Genomic DNA, 8,969 nt, shown 5'->3' on the forward strand with positions numbered 1-8,969 from the left:
AACCTCTAGTACTTCCCACTCATTACAAACAAATCCTATTGAGGTTTCCAATCTTCCTTCTTCCAATATTTCTACAACACACCACTCAATTTTCTATAGATCCCTTTTGGAGTGATGATCATATTGTATATGATGATTATTCTGATCAAGAATTTCAAATGATGCAAGCAATGACACAACATTGAGAGCGAAGGGCTACCCAAGGAGCATTTGCTCCCTATTGACGACGTACGTTCATCAGATGTGATCCATTAGAAGGCCATCAATGCGTTTGGAATGATTACTTTGCTCAATCACCAATATATCTGCCCAATGTTTTTAGGAGGAGGTTCCGAATGGGTCGTGATCTAATTTTACACATTCATTCTGCAGTAGAAACTTATGATGATAATTTTGTCCAAAAAAGATATGCCAGTGGAAGGCTTGGATTGTCTTCCCTTCAAAAAATGATTGCAGCAATTCAGATGCTCACATATGGGGTACGGCAGATTTAATGGACGAATATTTGAGGATCGAAGAAACCACCGCACGATTGAGTTTGTTTGAAAAAATTTGTTAAGGTGATTGTTGCGATTTTTTCTGATGAGTACTTAAGGTCTCCAAATAGTAGTGATGTAGCAAGGTTACTAGATGTTGGAGAAAAGCGTGGATTTCTAGGAATGTTGGGTAGCATTGATTGCACACACTGGAAATGAAAAAATTGTCCTAGTGCTTGAAAATGTATGTACTCTGGTCATGTACGTGAACCAACAATTATTTTAGAGGTTGTTGCTTCTTACGATCTTTGGATATGGCATGTTTTTTTTGGTTTACCTGGGTCTCATAATGACATCAACATACTAGGCCGATCTTCTGTGTTTGCTCCTCTTGCCGAAGGTCGTGCTCCTCCGTGCAATTACTCAATCAATTGTCATGACCATACAATGAGATATTATCTTGTTGAGGGCATATATCCTTCATGGGCAACATTAGTCAAAACAATTCTAGCACCTCAAGGAAGAAAGAAACAATTTTTACAGCCGCCCAAGAGTCAGCAAGGAAAGATTTGGAACATGCATTTGGAGTACTTCAAGATAGATTTGCTATTGTGCGTGGACCTGCTACCTACTTTGATCGAGAAGTACTAAAGGAAATTATGTATGCATGCATTATCCTACACAATATGATCGTTGAAGATGAACGTCATCTATACCTTGGTGCAGACCAATTTGTTTACGAACAAATGGATGGTACTTCTCATGAACCAATTTCAAGAGATCATATACCTGAATTTACAGAGTTCATTCAACAACATCATCTTCTTAGAGATAGACAAACTCATTCCCATCCAAAATGACCTTATTGAGCATATGTGGAGTTTGCATGGCCAAAACTAAGCGCTCTACTTCAAGTGAAGGCTGCTTTGTAGTTTTTTTTTTCTCTCTCTAAGCTCATCTGCTTTGTATTTATTTTTGGTTATTTGTAAAACTTAAAAGTGCTATAAGAGATGTTTCTTTTATTATGTTTTATTAGATGTATTTATGCTATTTGTTTTATTATGCTATCGGAGATGAAGCTATATTTATTAGATGTATCAGTACTCTTTGATTAGGTTTGTAGAGCTTCTTTCGGGGGTTTTTTTTTTTAATTTTCTTTTCTTTTCAGGTTTGTAGAAAAGAAATAATGGTTTTTTTTTCTTTTTAGGTTTGTAGGGCTTCTTTCGGTTTTTTCTTTTCTTTTCAGGTTTGTACAGCTTCTTCATTTCGAGCAAATTATAGAAGATCTCTCTATCTGTACAACTTCAAATATTAAATACAGCTTCATCCACAAAATACACAAAATATAGCTTTATATTTCCACAAATAGATTGGTAGGACTTTGTATTTCCACAAAATACATTTAGGTCTTATCCACATTTCCACAAAATACATTCAGGTCTTATCCACAAAATACATTGGTAGGACTTTGTATTTCCACAAAATACATCTACGTCTTACATCCATAAAAGGAGCACAAAAGAGTCATCTACTATGTGGCTGCCCAGTCACATATTTTCAGCATATGTGACTAGGCAGCCACTAAAATCAGTACAATAAGGTCTACTACATTGTTCTGCATTTACACTAAAATCAGCACAAAAGAGGAAAGACACCAACAACATGAGTTACTTTCCTCCAAAAGGTGTGGAGGGAGATGTAGATGTAGATGTAGATCTATTCTTCATTTCTTCGTAAACTTCCTTTTGAAGTGTTTGAAAGTAGTCATGTTGCATTGCATTCATACCATCTAGATCTAATTTCATGATCTCTATATCAACCTTCTTCTTCTTAAGTGCAAGTAATGACATCCGATCGCTCTCGGCCTTGGTGACCGCTTCTCTCCTCTCCACCATACACACAGTTCTATCATCAGTCATGCGACTTAAAGCTTTATTAAAGTCAGCATCTTCAGCTTCTCTAGACTTCCTCTCTCTCCCTCTCTTTCTCACTCTTCTTACCTAGCAGTCTCTCATCAATGATCTCGACGTTGTCATCGGGAGTGTCATTTGCTAGCGGGGTTGAGGCATTACTGGTTGGATGTCTCCCAGGTGGTTTCCTCCTCGTGTTCATCATCAACATATGTTGTTGCCATTTTGGTTGGTGTCTTAATAGACACCAACAATGTTCCATGGTGAACTTTGCCTTCTCATTATCCTTATACTTATTTTCGCCTTCTTAAGCTTAAATGAGCCAAATGATTATGTTGGAGAAAAAATAATATCCACCACTAAAAAACCACAAGGGAGAAACTAAATTATTACCTTGTCCTGCTCTATGGCACCACTAGGATGTAGTGACTCTACTTGGGCAACAGCAGTACAAAATTTATTTGTGCATTTTTGGATACATTGCCATTGATTGGTCAATGAGCCATTAGAACAAAATTGGTTGTTTGGTTTTTTATATTGATTATAATATTGACCTATTCTCTCCCACATTTGAGTATGTTTTGGGTCAGTCCCATGTATAGCATCAATAGTAATGTTTAGCCAAGATGAAACAAGGAGAGTGTCTTCCTCCACAGTGAAAGATATACCTCGAAGAGTTTTTTTAGAGGGTGTCATTCTTTCACCTTAGCGTGAATGTGAAGCATGGACCAGAATATTATCATCTATGCTATTGAACGGGGTGTTGCGTTCTTCACATCCACCACTTTGTAAGAGGGTGGTGAAGAAATGATTCTCATCAAATGGTGCAGTCATCCTTCATTGCATTATAAGGATAACAAAAAACATGAGGATTTTATGGTTTACATGCACTGACAATTAGCAAGGAAATATTCTATTTTCATAATCTATCAAACTAGTAGCAGCATGTGTAACTTACAACTGCAGATTTACAAAAGGAAAATAGAGCAAATACAACTTTTCAAACTTTAGGCATACACCTTGTCTATTTTTCATTTAACCTATTTGGGACAATCCTAAAAAAAGAAAACACAATTCAGGATGTATTGGTGCAGAAAAAATTCAACAATCAGTTCCAGCTCACCTCAACACATTGAGAAACATGCATTAAATGCATTGAATTCATTCTCAGTTCCACCTTGTCAATTTAGGAGGAGTCATGCAATAGTCAATGGTCGAGTGGCTTATCTTCATGGCATGCTTAGTTCCAGCTCAATAAATGCATTAATTTAGTAGGTTAAATAACTTTAACAGAATGGGGTGTTGGAGAAATATTTGGTGACACCAATGATGGAATTGACAAGTTCTTACTTTCATATGTGAATGGTTGGAAGAATCTGTTTTTTTTTTTTTTTTCCCTAACCTAGAGGTAGCATGCTATACAATGCAATAGCAACCAAACAAGCAAGTTACCGTAGAGAAATATCACAAACTTCAAATTTCAAAGTTACCATAGTTGTAGTTTATTCAAATGTAAAATTGAAATTTAAATTCTTGCTATTCTATTACAACAAGTCTTGTATAAATTATGTGTAATCCTCACGAAAATAGAGTAGAGAAATATACACAAACAGATTTGTATAAATTCTTACTTTTTCTTTTGCTTACATGCAACCCCTCAATCATAAACAGAGACAGAAAATAGATCCACAAACAGCTAAACTCATCCACAATCAAAGATTAGGGTTTGGAGAAGAAGAATGCGAGGGACAGCGAGGTGCGGAATAAAGTTAGGGATCATGAAGAGAATCGAATCTTATACGAAGAAAGAGATTACTTGAGCTTCAGAGAAGCAGATCGGCGAGAGAAAGAGGGGTTTTGGTTGTTTCCTATGAGAGTAGGAGTGCGGTGGCGCGGTGATGCGATGTCGTTGTTGCCGACGAGACATGGAGTGGTGGTGCAGTGGTGATGTGGTGGTGGGTCTCTCTAGTCGAAGATGAAATACTCAGGTTTTGGTGGGAAGGGCATCTGGTTTTTGAGAGGGAAGGGAGAAGATCGTGGGAAGGAGAAGGGGGAAACTAGAAAGACGTTGATAGAGACCTCGGAAGAGAGAAACAAATAATATAAAATGTATTTGATGAACAAACAGTATCTTTCAAATTTGAAAATTACTTTAGAAGTTACTGTAACTAAATTTCAAATATTTAGAATTTAGCTATTTCAATGTGATCACATTTTATGGTTCCATAGCTAAATTTTCATTGGATTTAACTTTTAGCTAATCCAATGAGAGTGCTCTAATATGAGTATTATTGTAGCACCCAGGCCCATTAAACCCAAGGCCGGTCCATTGGGTTCTCTTGTTTTTTTCCTTTATCTTGTTTTCACGCAGATGAGTAACCTCCCTTACCCCCACGACGTCGTTTGCGGTGAGCTTCATCATGCTGCTTGCATTTTATCTTCTTGGCCGTTTTTCAATTTCAGTTTCTGCACTTCCGAAGATTCCTCCACCCAATCTCCATTATCTCCACGTCTAGGCAGTTAGAAGTTTGAACTTCCTTCCCCTTTTTGAGTTCTCTCCTTTATTTTGTTTCAGTTCATCACTCGAGTCTCTCCCTCCTATTTTTTATTGTCTTCTACTTACAGTGCATTTCTATTTTTTCCAATCCTCTCAAACTCTCTCTATTTATCTATCTTCTTCGCACCAAGTTGCTAGTCACCTGGAAACTCCACCATCCAACCACCACGGGTCAACCCCCACGGCCCAGCACCTCTGTGTCCTCAATGGGAACTTGTCCCACACACTCGTCAGCATCCACTGAACCAGTCAAGATCACGCCAAGAAGGAATTAGCGCTGTCGCACGTCTATCCCTCCTCCGCAAACCAGTCAACAACTTTCCTCGTCTGCTCAACCACTTCGCAAGGCACTCCCTCATGTTAGAAATACCATAAAAACAGCACAAGCACGACGTCCCAAACCACCCAACTCAGACCGTGTGAATCCCTTGTTTTTGTTTCTCGAAACAGAGCACCCACCCCTCATTATTTCCCCATAGTGAGTCAACTCAGCCACCCCACAGCACGAGCCCCCTCCACTTTGACGCCACCTGCACAGAGAGTTTCGTCAGCCACCTCAAGCCACTCTAAGCCACCAGGTCCTCCCGTGTCTCCACCACCTCACAACTACTCTCAGGTGAGTCTCTGTCGCATGACTACCCTGGGTCTAGCGAGTATCTCCTTGCAACAAGCTTTGGTTTATGTTTTTCACGTAAGCCCTTTACGTAGGAGGTAGGGAGGCTTAGTTTTAATAAATTACAACTTTGCCCTTTGGGCCACATGGGCTTGTGTTCTACCGGTGTTCTTTTTGTTGTGTTAAGTTATTTAGAAGTTAAATGTTTTGGGTCGGGTTTCTAAATTATTTTGAGTTCGGGTGTTAAATTATTGAGTAGGGTAATATTTTTTATTTCAACGACTTTTCATTTTCTAAAATGGGTTGAATTTTGGTTTTTGTTAAATAAACTTGTGAATAAGTGAGAATTAAGTTCAGTGAATATTAAGTGGACATCAATGAATTTGGAAAGTGACCATATTTTAGAATTACGAGAATTGTAGATTATTTTTGAAGGAAAAATAGATTACTTAGTATTTCAGGTTTAAGCAATGATATAAGTGTTCAATTGAAAATTTATAGGAGTACGTGGCTATTTTATAGGTGACGATTGTTTTTCATTCAGTACTGTTATGGAGAAATTCTAAAAAGTTAAGAAGTTCAGGTAAGCGGGGTCCCTATGCTAGATTTTACACGAATTCTTCAGACTGAGGTTGACTTTTTAAAAATTTTGCATGTTTTTTTACGAAATGAGAACTTGGGAAAAACAACATCGATCGTTTATTTGCATTACTCATGAAATCTGTATGAAAATGAGAAAATATTTCTGATATGCATTATGTAGACATGAGCTAAATTTTTTCATGTCGTATCTGAAATCTGAAAAAGAGCGATATTGAGAATCTGAAAAATTGTGCATTGATTTAGAAAGATGCTCCGACTTTTATTTTTTTTCAGTATATGAGAATGATCTGATTATGTTTTGGTGCTCTGTTTTGTTTTGATATGGCATCTAAAAACCTTTAGCATGGCGTACTGAATTTTTGTATCTGACTCTGTCTTAGCTCTGCTCTGCTTTGTTATGCTCTGCTCTGCTCTGTTTGGGTTGGTACCAACTTCTCTGTCTCTAAGCACACCCAGTTTGGAAACAAAGTAGTTTTTATGTGGTCTTTCCTGTGTGCACACTCAGGACTCCAAGAGTGATAAGGGAAAGACTTCACCTCTATCTCTACTTGATTTGGCCACCGGGGTTAGCACAACCCTACTATGGGGGTGAAACATGGTCTCTGCTTTGTGAGTTGCTCCGTTTTGATGTGATGATGATGCTCAGGTTATGCTATGCCAAAGTACTCTAAGTTTTACTTGTCTTAAAACTATCGTTCTGTTACATTTGAAAACATGTTTTGTTCTGCATGATAACTCTAGAAAATATTTTGTTCTGCATACTATACTTTGTAAGTGCTCATGTTTGCACGCTAGCATATGTCATCTGCTTACAGAGTTGTTGATAACTTACCCCTTATCTCCACAACATTTATTTTAGATATTTTGGATACTTTAACGGAGGTTCAAAAATAGGAAACATGTGTAAGGCTTTGTGAGCATAGTATATTAAATACAAAGAGGGTACCTGTTATTTGAGAATTTTATTGAATAGTTTCATTTTGCTCTGTTCACTTAGTACTTTGGGAAGTTGGCATGCATTTTGAGACTTCGTCGTATTCTTAGTTCTTTATTTTGGAGTAAATGGTTTAAAACAATAAGGTCTATGAGTAATTGAGGAATTTGAGTTTATATTTGTGCAGTGAGATATGATTTTAAGTGTTAAGAGGTAACTCCCCGACCCATCCGGGACCGAGGCGTTACAATTATAAATATGAAGAGACTTGAATATTAACATACATGGTTAACGATGTGTGGCAGTGGGAGACAGCACCAAATATGGTCGCTTTCTATAAAGAAACACATTGGTCAGCACGAAAGGGCAAATTCATCAATGTCACAATTGAACACAATTATGTGGAAAATACTTGTGTTTGAATTAACTTGTGTTAGACTCAGGGCCGACTCAATAGATTTTGAGACCTAAGGCGATAAGTTAAAACGGGCATTTTTCTTATATCAAATTAATTAAGTTATATCTAAATATATTTTTATTTAAAAATTATTCTTCTTGCTTTTTGAGATGCAAAATTACTAATTAAATTTTTATATTCAAGTTCTTCTAATATCTCCTTCTCAATTGATAATATGGCTAATCCATTTAATCTTTCCTGCGACATTGTTAATCTTAAATAAGATTTTATCAATTTTAATTTTAAAAAACTTCTTTCTGCAAAAGCAACAGTAATATGTATTGTCAATAAAATTTTGTAAGCGATACATGCATTTGGAAAAGAATCAAGTCTTTTTATATAATTTAACATATTAATAGGAGTGCTTTCTACTACTAGTAAAATTTCTTTTAAAACTTTTAGCTCAGAAAATAAATCTAAACCATCAATATCATATTTCAAAAAGCTTTCAAGACTAAGACAATTTTTTTGCAAACTACCATCGTCAAGTGATTTCAATTTATTGATATCAAATAGAAAATCAAAAATATTTTCATATATTTGAAATTGTTCAAACCTATTTTGAATTGAAGAAATTGCTTGATGTACTATAAATAAGAAATAATTAATTCTAAAAGATTCTTCAGAAGATTGTGTTATCTCTTTAATGACATTTTCATCAAACTGTTTTTTTCTATGAATTATTCGTTTTGTTCTAAATACAGGTTCCATTTCCATACTAATAGCAATCTCTTTCGATGAAATCATAGCAGATTTAAATCCATTTTCTCTATAATCTTGAAAAAAAAATAAGACATTTTAACTGATCAATGGCAACAACTATATGCATATCTTTAGATTGCAGACTTTTACTTACAATATTGACTGCAAATAATATAGCATACCATATGGTCATACCTAATATGAATTCAAAGTTCTCAATTTCATATACTACTAAACAATTAGCTTCACTTTTTGTTTTAGGATCTTCAGTTATTTTTGCTAGTTGCAATAAAACTTCTCTTATTTGTGGAGTTTGGAATTTTATTGCTTTGATACTTTCAATTCGACTTTCTCAACGTGTTTGTGAGAGTGGCTTAAGAGTTAGAATTGACACATTATCTTGTAAAATTTTCCATCGCTTTGTTGATGAAGAAAACAGAGAATAAATATGTTGGACCATTCCAAAAAATGATATAGTTTTAGGACAAGAATTAACCATGTCACATATAACAAGATTAAGATTATAACAATCACATGGCGTGTAAAATGCTTTGGGGTTTATATCAAACAATCTTCTTTGCATCCCTTGCTCTTTTCCTTTCATATTAGAACCATTATCATAACCTTATCCTCAAACATTATTAATATCAAGTTCAAGACTTTTTATTGCATCTAATAATTCATTGAGAATATCTTTTCCACTTGTATCATATACTT

This window comes from Juglans microcarpa x Juglans regia, chromosome 1D (genome assembly GCF_004785595.1).
Source record: "Juglans microcarpa x Juglans regia isolate MS1-56 chromosome 1D, Jm3101_v1.0, whole genome shotgun sequence".
Classification (NCBI taxonomy): domain Eukaryota; kingdom Viridiplantae; phylum Streptophyta; class Magnoliopsida; order Fagales; family Juglandaceae; genus Juglans; species Juglans microcarpa x Juglans regia.